Raw genomic sequence first — 14,167 nt, 5'->3', positions numbered from 1 at the left:
CATGTTTTTAATCAATTTTCATTTTTGTTTAGTGAAAAAAGGTTAGGTTTTTTCAGTGAAATAATACTAATAATAAAAAATACATACTTCTTTTGACAATAAAAATAAGAGAAATTAAATATATTTTTCCACTGAGTGATTCTTCTTAATAATTCTTCATTATTTGCTATTCTTCGTAAAATTCACAAGAATTAGCAAAATTGCACTTAACTTGTAGTATTGCTTTCAGCGTTTCTACGGTCAGTTGTGTTTTTGTTGATGTTCACAGCTCATTTACTACAGAAAAAAAACTCTTTCCATTGCACCTCCATACTTAATGGCAAACATAATGCAATTATGTTTGTCATTAAGTACGGAGGCTACATGTCCAATCCGGGACATTTTCCAGGACAGTTTACAATGCGGGGCAAACAACTGAAATCCAGTTGTTTGCCCCGACATCCCACATAATCCGGGATGTCTGGTCACTTTACCTTAAACGTTTTATACCAAATTAGGTCTTTGGTAGTTAAAAACTTATGGAACACATTCCGGGCTTCACTTTTTGACTTTATAGCATTGGTACAAGCTTAATTCCACTACTGTTTAAGACTTTTGTGCTTACATGCAGAGGCCCGAGGTATTGCTTTGAAAGCAGCAGTTAGTATTTACTCAGTAATGTGCTCAGTGACATCATCAATGGGCTGTAGTCTAATCAATTGGCTATCAAAGGAAATGTAGGCTGAATACTTTACCCAATCAGCTTTGCAGAATTTCCATTTTACTGATTAATCAGGGCACAGGGTTTGTAGCATTTGGATTCTGCATATAATTGGGAAATGATTGCTAATGTGTGGATCATTTAAAAATGTCCATTCTATACTGGGATACAATATGGGGGAACAGATAGTTAAAAATCAATTGCTGACATAGATCCAGTAGGAAAGCGGGTATAAGTATTTTCACCAGTGTTTAGTAATGTTGGTTCAGTTGGTCTAGTAGCATCTCTACCAAATGTCCTCTTATCCATGTGGGCAGATCCCCATAGTGGATGATACACAATGAAGTCACCAAGGAGACAAAAAGATGGTGGTATTTGTTTAATAAGGTCTTATAGTTCTTTCAACATGCAGGTATTGTTAGGTGAAAGTACAGTGATACTAGAGTTATTATTTGTCCCCACTGCTTACACATACTGCAACAGCTTCTAAGTGGGTCTGAAGTGGAATGGTTCTAGAAGGTATTTTATAGTCAACTAAAATTGCAATGCCTCCACATGCAGAAAATGAAAGTTCTATCTTTTCTAAGTTGTAAAATTTAATTGACAGAGTTAATTGTGGAGTTAGATTAATCTCTTGTAAGCAAATGGCTAGAGGACTATATTGGGAGATTAAATAATAGATGTCATCGGTATTGCTTTGTAAATCTCTACAATTCCATTGCACGATGTGATGCATTATTTGGGTTCAAAGAGGGATGCTGAGTCTGTCTGTTTCTTGTTTTTATCTTTTTTTAGGAAAAAAGAGACTCTTCTACATCATCAATTTGACTAAGTGAAAATCCTAAGTGATGCAATGATGAGAAAACAGTAATGAAGTATAACTGCACAATATGAGAGATGCCTGATGGTGTATAATATAAATTAAGACTGAAATATGTTAAGGGCTTTAGCCTCAGGCTGCGAGAGATTTAGACAATGTACAAGTTAGTGCAAACGCATCATATTAGTACACAGCTAAACTCTTCATTAGCAAAAATATGCAAAAACAGCATAGTTTAAATTATATCTCATATTGTGAATAACTTCACAACGAGTTGCCAATTTATTGCACTACTTTGAATAAGTAATGCTTCACCAAAGGAGAAGACTGTTATTACTTATTCTCAGCGGATACCGTTTCAGGGATATTTGGCCCTTCTTTGGTGGGCGGGTAGGTACCCTAGTGATGCAATGATGACAAAACAATTGTGGAGTTATACTTCATAACTGTTTTGTTATGAATTATAACTCCACAATTCACTAGGGTACCTACCCACCCACCGAAGAAGGGCCAAATAGCCCTGAAACGGCATCAGGGAGAGCCTGATGATGTCCGGAGTTTCCAAGAATAGGTAACAACAGTCTTCCCTACTGGGGAAGCGTTGCCTATTCGAGGAGTTTATGAGTTTTTGAGTGGTGTGAGTTGAAGGAATTACTGTCCCTTTCATTCTTCTACACTGTTTCCTTTCCTCTTCTACTCTTACTATTACTTTCCCTCTACCTTTTACTTTTCTAAGTCTAATAGGGACAAGTGGATAGTAGATTTATTATCCCACACATATACAAAATAGCCCTGAAATGGTGCCGTCTGGGTGGTGGTGGTGGTGGTATCCGCTGAGAATAAGTAACAACAGTCTTCTCCTTTGGTGAAGCATTACTTATTCGAAGTAGTGCAATATCATGGCAACTTGTTGTGAAGCTATTCACAATATGAGATATAACTTAAACGATGCCATTTTTGCATATTTTTGCTAATTCAGAGTTTTGCGTACTAATATGATGTGTTTGCACTAACTTGTACGTTGTCTAAATCTCTCACAGCCTGAGTCTTTACTTTCCATACAAGGAATTAGATTCAAATTCATAATTCAAAAGTGCTACACAACTTTCATTTTCTAAGCATTAATTTTATTTGTTAATAAAAATGAATGCCTATTTTATTTCTATAAAGTCTTGAGTGGGAATAGAAATATTCACTTCCCAACAATGAGATAGATTTAATATGTATTGTGAAAGCAAATTTTAAAGTTAAACCAGAGAAAAGCATTGGTGCAACTTAAATTTATATAGAGAGACACAAGTTATTATTATTAGCCATATGGTGCAAGGAAGACTGAGGTTTATGCTGCACCAGCCAAAAAAAATTTCTGAGTTACCCAGAGAGAGAGAGAGAGAGAGAGAGAGAGAGAGAGAGAGAGAGAGAGAGAGAGAGAGAGAGAGAGAGAGAGAGAGAGAGAGAGAGAAGAATGATGATATCCAGCTCAGAACCCTGGGTGTGCCAAGCCCATACTCACCAAATGTGAAACCCTGGGGTAAAAGTAAAGTGCAGCCATTATCAACCCACTGCAGGATGGAAGCCTCCTCAACAATTCATGTTGAGGGAAATGGACTATAATCTGCCACACTGGTCCAGTGCAGGTTGGCAAATCGACCGTATTCAGCAGTCAGGGGCTTGAACCCCGGTCTACTCAAAGAGCATGTGCTACTACACTCCTGCTCCTGCCCACTCGGCTACGGAGGCCGGGGTACAATTTTATATATGTTTTATACTTATATAACCCCGAGGTACAATTTTATATATGTTTTCTACAATAACAACTTGACAAACACTCTAGAATTAAGGAAACCTCGGGGGAAAGGGGGAAGTAAAAATGGCTTCTGAAAATACAATGACATTCATATTCATTCTTATTAATAAAATTTATAAAATTATGAACTACGTCAATTTATAATGAGGAACTACGGAAATTTGAGGTAATGATTCCAGTTAACTTAGGCTGTTATTTACTTAGTGTTTAAAGTAATAATAACACATGCCTGTTTTAATTCAGTGAAATACCATCTTTCTAAACTTTATAATATGAAAGAATTATTACCACGAATATTGTTTCTACTAATTATCTGGTAAATTTTTCAAACCCTTTCCTCTGTTTCCGATTCGATAATCAGAGCACTACTGCTGCCATCCTGTGCATCCTGCCTAAAAGAGACGGAAGGAACACAGTAATCAACATGTCCTATGAATAATATCATAATATATCAAAAACATAAAAATTATGAACAAAATGGGAGATAAATAACATTATTAAACTGAGGACTATTTGGTCTTGTCTTGCTTTAAGACGCAGATGGCACTTTCAATGGCCATAAGTAAATTTTAACAGAACAAACTTTCAAGTATTCACAAATAAGCAATAAAAGCATCAATTTTAAGTAAATGACACCATCACTAAAAGATTATTCTGTTATTCGGTCAAAATATGAAATACCACTGCAACAGCCTTTCATAAATTTAATAAACAGTATATCTATGTGCTCGCTCGCTCTCTCTCTCCTGCCAATCAGAGTATGGAAGATACTTAGGTCTCAACTAAGATCATAATACATCTATTATATGAGAAACTACAGGGAAATTATAATGTATGTACACACACACACACACACACACACACACACACACACACACACACACACACACACACACACACCTTTGTTAATGTATGCACATACAAACCTTTGTTAATCTGTGGGCAGGATGAAAATTTTATAAAATAGTACAAGCAGTGTGTGTGTTATTTTAATTCACAAGTATTTGTGATATCTCAATACAAATAATACACACATATATGGTTTGTTGGCTTGGACAAGGTAAATATGCCTTATGCCTACCATAATTTCTAAGCACATATCCTTCGTTCTTTGTCGGGTCAACGATGATCAATGAGCACTATACAGTATTTTAAAAATCTTTCTTAATGTATTATAGTTTGGATAATTCAATTTATTTAACTGAACTTCTATTATATGTTATATTACACCAAATTTTATTTTTATATGGTTTCGTTATTGGTTAATATTCATTGGTTATTCAAATTGGTTATTGGTTATTCAACCTCAAAATTAATTTTGCCTTAGTGCATATTGATCATCACAGAAACAAAGAACCCCTTATCGCTGTTTTACTTTCAGTTTTGGTGGCTGACCCCAGACGAAGTCACCTAGATTGTGCGTAAGCAATGATAAGTTTTGTATATTATATTATCCTATGCGTTTTCTATAGATCTATCTAGGTATATATCTTAATATGATTATCTTACTATAATCTTCCCATAATATTATAAAAATGCAATATATACAGTCATGCTCCGATTTGCGTGGGGGTTACGTTCCAGGGAAAACACCGTGCAGTCCAAATCTGCGCAATGTGAAATGTAGTTTGGATGACATAATGAGGGTTTCATACCTGTACACAAAAAAAAAACTGTCTTCATTCAGTAAGAAAAAAATTAGAAACATGTCCATAAAATTAATCTTGCTAATATTTACCTCTAGATTTTTAATCTAAATTCATTGCTTCTTTGTTGCTGTTTTCCTGTGATAAACTTGCAACAGTATCCAGCACTTTTTGAAAAAAATCAGTCAAAATTGTTTGCTAGAAGCATGCTGTTTTTCTCTATAAATTTCTTCATAAGAAACTAAAGCTAATGATAAAGTTCTGTGAAAATTTAAACTCCTCTCAAAATTAGGATCCATATCCAGAGCTTCTTCACTAAGCTGATTTGCAAGTCTTAAAAACTCAGCTAGTCTCTTCGTAGTTAAAATTTTGTGTGCATCTTCTTAGTTTTTATCACTTTTGCTACCTTCTCCTTCACATTGCAAAAAAATATCACCATGATAATTGTTCTCTATGGATTTCAAGGATTTCTGTGATATCTGCTGGTTCAAGTTCTTCAAATCCCTCTACACTAATAATTTTGCCAATTCTCACAATCTCAACTACCTCCGGCATTTCGACTGTGGCTTCTTTAGTGCAGCTCTGTGGTCACAGCTTTTTCCACACTGCATTGAGTTCTTAACTTCACCCCATGCAAATTCAATATTTTTTACAGCATCAAAAAAGTTATAATTCTGCCAATAATCTTGAATTGAAAGACTGCCTATTCCATCAGTAGCATCTACCAATTGTAAAAAAGATCTTCTTAGGTAATAAAGTTTAAAGGAAGCTATAACACCCTGGTCCATCAGCTGAATTAACAAACTTGTAATTTCACATTTGAGTGCAGATCAGACAAATGTGCAGGATGACTGGGCGCATTGTCAAGAATGAGCAAGATTTTGAATGCTATGCTCTTCTTCAAGTAATATCTTTTTGTTTCTGCAAAAGTAATTTAAAAACCAAACCTCGCAGATTTTTGCTGTCACCCAGGTTTTCTTGTTCGATTTCCAAAGAACTGGTAAGGAGCTTTTTGATATTCTTTTAAAAGCACAAGGATTTTCTGCCGTATAAATTAGAAGCAGTTCACACTTAAAGTCACCCTCTGCATTTCCACATAACAAATGTGCTAACCTATCTTTTGCAGCTGTGAAACTTGGGGTGGTTTTCTCTTCTTTTGAAATTAATGTTCAGCTTGGCATATGCTTACAGAATAAGCCGGTCTCATTAGCATTAAATACATGATTTGCTAAATAGCACTCAGTCGCAATAACATTCTTGAAAGTTTTTGGTTACAAAGAAGCAGCTTTCATATCTGCACTGGCTGCTTCACACGTTAATTTTAGATTGTGAACACCGACTGTTTTAAAATTTTCAAACCAATCCTTACTGCCCTGAAAGACATCTGCGTTGGATGGACTGGATACTACTACTTCTAAGTGATTAAAAATTTGCAGAGCTTTGGTGCAAATAATATTATTATTAGCCCTATGGTGCAAGGAAGCCTGCGGCTTATGCTGCACCAGCCAAAAAAAAATTTCTGAATTACCCCGAGAGAGAGAGAGAGAGAGAAGGGAAGGAAATCACCAAAAAAAGAGAAGAATGATGATATCCATCTCAGGACCCTGGGTGTGCTAAGCCCATACTCACCAGATGTGAGCCCCTGGAAAGGGGCATTCTCTTTTGATTAACATTTTCTATCCAGAAAGAAAGTAATTTTTCAGATTTTCTCTATTAACAGATTTCTCACTTTTATAGTGCTTTTTGCAGCCAATGATGTGGAACAGATAACTGAACTTTTAATTTTCTCAGCATTTTCCCTAATTCGTTGAATGCTAGATTCATTTATGCTGTATTTCTTGGCCAATGTCACAACCTTTTCACCATTTTCTAACTCCTTAATGATTTTTAATTTTTCCTCTAAATTTAAAATTTTTTTTGTTTTAGCTTTCTTCATTTTAGGCACTAATTAAACACACTTTATACAGACAAGAAATATTAAATCAGCAAAAGCAATGCTTACCGATTAAAACACTATGTTGCGCAAACCAGAAAAAGATTTTGTCTGAAAACAACGTAGGATAACTGATGAAGGGCGAGGTCCTGAATGAGGAAGTTGTTTCAAAAACAACTGGACAAACACACCACCATTTATTGCTATGTTTGGTTATAAGAATCAGTTTTGAATGTCTGATATTTTCCTAAATCACATTTCTAGAAGTCATGACCATAAAACAATTCGCACTTTCCTGTTTATTGGGCTTTTTTGTTAGTGCAATTAATTATAAATAGGTAATAAACTCGATCTTATTACATTTGCAATAATACCGACAGCTGGAATTTTGTGGGATTTTACGTTATTATGGCGAAATATATTTCTCCTTTGATAAAATCTTCAATCATGTAAAAAACAAATTTTCAAAATCTGCTCTTCATTCATATTTTTCAAGCTTCGTAAACAAAAATCACGCAGGTAGCGAAACTCGTCACACAATCTAAAATCTAAAATTTTTGTAGTAAATAACTGAACGCACAATAGCAAAACCATGCAAATTGAGGGATGACTGTGCAAAAAATGGAAAAAAGAAGAAGTAGTCAAAGTGTAGCCAAATGCAGCAAATGCTAACCTATGCAGAGCATGGACAATAAAGTATAAAGTGAGGGGGAAAAAAATTATATATTGATATATGTATATATATATACCTACGTATATATATATATATATATATATATATATATATATATATATATATATATATATATATATATATACACACACGTAGTACAGGTACAGGCCATGCTGAATTAAGAAAACCTAGTTGGGCTAACTTGATTACCAGATTTGTATGCACAATAATACTTTTGTCATAGCGCCATTAAAAAGGGGGGAAAAAAAAAAAACACATACACTCACATATATATATATACGTACGTATATATACATATGCATGGACAGTAAGCTGGACAATAAGCCTGACAATATATATATATATTTATATAAACATATAAAATGGAACCCTTTATATCATGGAGTCAATGGGAAATCACAAGGTTAGGTTCCGGGCACCAAAAATTTTACCTACCCTTTTCAATACTGATATATTTAAACCAAAAAAAATAAACTTTTCTAATTAAAAAAGTGTTTTATTTTTAACCTCCATAAATATAAGTATGTACAGTACATGTAAATAAAAAATAAATTAATACACACGTACATACATAAAATATTTTGACAGTGGTGTAAGGCCAAAGTTTTAGTTGGCTCTTGGGTCCCGGTTGAGGATCTGCTGTTGATGGCCCTGATTGGGAAGATTGCCTTTTTTTGAAGAAAGGATCAAATGTTGATTGCCTGGATTTCTTCCTCCTTTCTTTAAGAATTTCAAAATACGGGCTCAGGGTTGATATGATACGCCTTTTAACTGTGGCACTCCTCTCGCAGTCATGATCAATGTCACAGAGCTCATTAGCGAGGGATTCTACACTTGCAAGGATCTGTTGTAGATCACTGGTCTTCATAATTTTTAGAGGAGAGTCTTCTTCTGTCTCTTCCTCCTGCTGTTGGCTAAGTTTTGCAGCTAACTCTTCAAGGTCTTCATTTGAAAGAGTCTCTGCATGACTCTTCAAGAGCTCGGTTACATCTTCAACTGTAACTTCTTCTAACCCTGCTTCTTGTGCTAGCCTGCTGATGTCTTCTGCAACATTCTGTTGTGGCTTGAATCCTCCGAAGTCATGCATGAGATCTGGAGAAGTTTACGCCACGCTCCATTTAGACAATTGACAGTCACTTCTTGCAAGCTTTGTTAATGTGACTGATGCCCTTTAAGACATCAATCGACCACCAATATTCTCTGATGGTAATGTTGGACACATCCAAAGCTTTCACCATTTCTGTAAATGTTTGCCGCAGGTAATAAGTTTTAAAGGCAGCTATTACCCCCTGGTCCATGGGTTGCAAAACTGATGTTGTATTAGAGGGTCATTAAGAGGCGTTCTGACTTCACCCAGATTTGTAGGATGTCCAGGGGCATTGTCCAAAAGAAGAATAGCCTTGGTTGGTAAATTTTTGTCATTGCAGAATTTGAGAACAGTAGGGCAAAAATAGTTGGTGTACCAATCCAAGAAGACAGCCTGTGTCACACAAGCATTCTTGTTTGACTTCCAGTACACAGGCAACATGGCTTTGTTTAAGCCTTTCATAACACATGGTGTTTCTGAATGGTACACCAACATGGGCTTCAATTTTAAATTGCCTGACACATTTGCTCCCAACAGAAGTGTCAGCCTGTCTTTTGATGCTTTAAATCCAGGAGCTGACTTTTCTTCGTGGGCAATGAAGGTTCTTGAGGGCAATTTTTTCCAATAAAGTCCCGTTTCATCAACATTGAAGATAAGATCTGAAGGGTAATCACCCTCCTGTACTATGGCCTGAAACTCTGCAGGGAATACGGCAGCCACCTCAACATCTGCACTTGCTGCCTCGCCAGTAATTTTCACACTTTTGCATTTGTTTCTTGCTTTAAATATCATGAACCATCCCTTGATAACCAAAAATATTTTATTGCACTGACCTTCTCTCTTCTTTAAGTCTTCAAAAATTGACTTAGCCTTTTCAGTTATTACAGCTTGGATCAAGGGAATATTTTTTTGGTTCAAATCATCGACCCAAAGTGTCAGCAATTGCTCCATTTTTTCCAAAAGCTTATTTCTGCTGTAACTAAATTGTGTAGCACTTACTCTTGTAGCACTTTGAATCGATTGTTTTATTTTATCAGCATTCTTCGTAATTGTAATCACAGTCGACGGAGACATATTCATAACCCTACACACATTCGGGCAGTTTTCACCAGCTTCCATCCTCCGAATAACCACCATCTTATTTTCCAATGTGATAAGATTGACGTGCCTTCTTCACACTTTCATTTTCACTAGAATTCATAGAACTTCTTTTACCAGACATGGCGTCTCTTTATTATAACTAAATTAAAAACTTAATAACACAACTGGCAAAAGCTGTGCACTGCTATCACTACTATTAATGATTATGTATTTAACTTATTAATAGCAAAATTAGTAATAAATTTCCAACTTGTGTACATGGTGTAAACAACCAACTGAATGCTTTACCTCCCACTTTGATGAGTGGCTACTTTGAGGGTGGGAAGTTTTCTCATCTCTGATACGCTAATTGCTGATTAGTTCAACTGTTCATAATCACGCGAACAGTGCATGACACATAGTACAATACGATGCCCATAAATTTTGTCTGATGATTTTAAACTTTCAATTCATAAAAAAAACTGCAAAAATAAAAATAAAAATGGCCTTGTGGTTAGTGACCGGCACTATTGCGAATCGGTGCAAATCAAGGGGGGGGGCTGCATAACCAAGTGGCCAGGAGCTGGAGTACAATAGCCCACATTATTAAGTAGACCGGGATTAAAGTTACTGAGGAGGCTTCCATCCTGCAGTGGATTGACAATGGCCACAGACTTATTTTTCATATATAATGTCCAAGTATAAATAACTGGCTTTTTGTTTTTGTTTCTGGCTTAAATAACTGACTTTTTGTCATTTATATCCTCAGGAACTGTTTTGAATAAATGGTCACAACCATGGCAAAAATTAGGACAATTTTTTTTTTTTTTTTTTTTTTTTTTTATGAAAACTGCAAACACGAGAGGTATTAGAACCTATAGTATTAGTACCGTGCTTGGGTTGGAGGTTGAGAAGACAAAAGAAGATATTATGCAAAGAAGCCTGAAGCAAAGAAGATACGGTACAAAGAAGCCTGAGGCTTATGCTACACTAGTCAAAAAAGTAAAAATTCTGAGTTACCCTGGAAGAGAGAGAGAGAAGCAGAAAGGAATCACCAAGAATGATGTTTCTAGCTCAGGACCCTGGGTGTGCCAAGCTCATACTCACCAGATGTGAGCCCCTGGGGTGAGGATGTTCGAGAAGTTGAAGCTGATTGAGCAGGGCAAGGTTTCTCAAACTGGAAGGCAATGTGCTATCATTGGCAAAACTATGGATAGGATTTCCGGTCAATGAAAGAAGGCCATTAATATACAATAGGAAAAGAGTGGGGGAAAGAACTGACCTTGAGGGACACCAGCATTAGTGAAGAAGTTAGAACACAGACAGCCATCTACCATCACCCTCAGTGAGTGGTCAGAGAGAAAACTGGATAGCCAATAACAAAAAACAGTTGGCAAACCATAAGATGGAAGCTTGTTTAGAAGACCTTTATGCTAAACACGACCGAAAGCTTTGAGATGTTAAGAGCAACTGCTTGTGTTTCACCAAACTTTTCCATTGAATTTGTCCATAAATGGGTAACATAAGCAAGAATATCACCAGTGGACTGACACTGACGGAATCCATACTGGCGATCGTTGATCAGACGGAAGGTTTCTACGTAGTTTAGGTGTTGGCAGTTAATTGATTTCTCCATTACTTTAGAAAGAGTAGAAGTAATTCCAATGGGATGATAATTGGATGGGAGGGATTTGTCACCCTTTTTAGGAACTGGCTGGATATGAGCAAATTTCCAAGCAGAAGAAAAAACACCTTTGGAATAAAAAAATGAAAAAAGGTGGCAAAAAACAGGAGAAAGTTCGGGAGTGCAGATTTTGAGAACAAGTGGAGAAATACCATTAGGGCATTGAGCTTTCTTAGCATCAAGTTTTGTCAAAATCCTTCTGACATCCTTTTGACAGGACGCACATTGAATGGAGTGTGTTGGGAATGGTGGGAGATGTTTTACCAAGATCATTAATACATGAGTTGGAATGAAAATGGGATGCTAGCAGGTCAGCTTTATCCTTGATGATATCCATACAATAGAATAGAACAATAGAACCATCTGGTTTTGACAGAGGTGGGAGCAGAGATGGGCAAAAGTTGCAGTCAATAGCTTTGGCAAGAGACCAGAATTCTCGGCTATGATTAGGGCAAGAAGCAAGTTTTCTACTCTTAGGCTGTTCAAAATCTAGTTTGGAGCGAGCAGAAAATGAAATTGTGTAGGCAGAAAATGAAATTGAAGAATTGGAAACAAGCCAATTACGATATGCAAAGTTCTTCTCTTGAACAGCCTTAGCGAATTTATTGGAAAACCAAGGTTTAGATAAAGGATGAGATTTTAAAGTGGAGTGTGGAATAAAGGATTCCATTCCTACAAGAATAATTTCACTGACACGATCTAAGCAAACACTGACATCAGAAGTTTTGAAACAGTAAAACATCACCTTTTTGCATTCTTGTAATGCCAAACAACACGAGGTTGGGAATAGCCATGAGATAAAGGCTCCATTAGAGAAGGGACAATCACCAAGTTGTGATCTGAGTCATTAATTAACCTTACTTCAACCGTGTACTTTTTTTTTTATAACCCCAAACACGAGAAGTATTAGAACCTATAGTACTTAGTACCATGCTTGGGTTGGAGGTTGAGAAGACGAAAGAAGATATTTGTTGACATTAGACTTGAGCTTCTATAGACTGTAATTTTCAGGAAATAAGTATGAAGGAAGGTTGTTCTAGAAAACGGGTTGATGAAAAATGAAGAAGATGAAAAGTTGGTTCTGTGAGTTTGAAGTTGGACAGTAAATGGATGTTGGCTGGTGGTGGCACGCGTTTGAACTGTTTTGAAAGAGAGAGCAATAATTATAGAAGCCAATTCATCAGAACAGTGCCCATGGAAGTATCTGTAGAAAAGGCATGCAGCAGAAAACGTCTATGAGACAGCGAATGGAGACTCTGTTAGAGATGAGTCATTAATTAACCTAACTGCCCTCTTCTGAATGGAATCTAGAAGCCTGAGAGAGGTTTTGGGAGCACCGCCCCAGGTGTGGGAACAATATTCCATGGTAGGACAGATTTGTACACAGTGAACAGCTGTTTGGAAGAAAAGCAATGCCGAGAACGAAAGAGAAGACCAAGTTTTTTAGATGCAGAGAAAGCAATATTTGTAATGTGCTTGTGCCAAGAGAGATCAGAAGTCAGGGTAATCCCAAAAAGAGATATATCAACTTGCTTAGAAATCGGAGTGTCACCAAAGATAAGCACAGGAGGAGCAGAAGAATTCTTTTTGTGAGATATAAGACAAGACTGAGTTTTAAAAGGATTGAAATCAACTAAGTTGTCTTTGCCCCATTGGAGAATTACCTGGAGATCGACATTTAAGGAATTGGTAGCAGATATTCAAGAAGTTGAAGCTGATTGAGCAGAGCAAGGTTTCTCAAAATGGAAAGTGGAATGCAATCTGCTCTCATCAACAAAACTATGGATAGGATTTCCAATCAATGGAAGGAGGTCATTAATATACAAGAGGAAGAGAGTGGGGGAAAGAACTGAACCTTGGGGGACACCAGCATTAGTGGAGATGTGAGAACCGGGGTTTCTTACTATTTATCTGGTTAAGTGTCATTATACCCCGTGCTTTGGAACCCAATTTAGGTAGTTGTGTATTAGTTTTGATTTAAGCACAACTGGTTCCTCGCCCTTTCAAAGCTAACAAGCTACCTGACTGCTATATTTATTCTTTCTGTCACAGAAGATTCTGGGCACTGAGGATATATTTATTCTCCTTGTACAGGTTTGGACTTGGCGCAAGTATTTTTTTTTTTTTTTTTTTTTTTTTGAGGACAGTATATATTTCTCTTAGAATAATGAGGTACTTATTTAAATTTATAAACATTAACAAAGGTTTATTTCAATATCAACAAAATTACACATCTTTATCGCCTTTAAGGTTAAAAAACATTATCATCACCTTCCTTCTGGAAATTTTACAACACTACTTTTAATTAATGTTAACTTCAGGATCAATAAAAGCTTTCCTTCTGCATCCTTTATACATATTCATCATACATTTTTTTTTTTTATTAATCTAAAATTTTCTTTTAAATTTTTTTTGTACACACAACACATTTCCCCTCTAACAGTGTCAGACAACACAACTCTCTGAAAACAATCCTTTTAGCCTTACAAAATAGTACTCCTATAGCCAATTATCAATTATCAATCAAATATCTACCCATTTTTTTTTTCTTTCACAAACATATACAAATTAGGGATATATATTCTCCCTAGAGCACTTATACATAATCCCAAGCATATAACATATATATTCTACACAATGCCATTATATCAGAGACAGATAGTATTTTCTCACTCACTCACTCACTCACTCTCTCTCTCTCTCTCTCTCTCTCTCT

General features: G+C 36.1%; 1 protein-coding gene across 5 annotated transcripts in view; it reads right to left on the bottom strand.

The window, feature by feature from the left end:
* Nucleotides 1-14,167, bottom strand: part of LOC150090899 (uncharacterized) — a 175,951-nt gene that overhangs the window by 144,819 nt on the left and 16,965 nt on the right. For all 5 annotated transcript variants that reach the window (XM_090380587.1, XM_090380581.1, XM_090380573.1 and 2 more), the window contains exon 2: nucleotides 3,616-3,719. The gene's annotated coding sequence lies outside the window, so the exon portion shown is untranslated. The remainder of the gene's footprint in view (nucleotides 1-3,615; nucleotides 3,720-14,167) is intronic.

The sequence above is a fragment of the Mastigoproctus giganteus genome, chromosome 1 (genome assembly GCF_048544385.1).
Source record: "Mastigoproctus giganteus isolate SK-2022 chromosome 1, ASM4854438v1, whole genome shotgun sequence".
NCBI lineage: Eukaryota > Metazoa > Arthropoda > Arachnida > Uropygi > Thelyphonidae > Mastigoproctus > Mastigoproctus giganteus.
The sequence above is the reverse complement of the archived record's forward strand: the minus strand, read 5'-3'. Positions and strand labels throughout refer to the sequence as shown.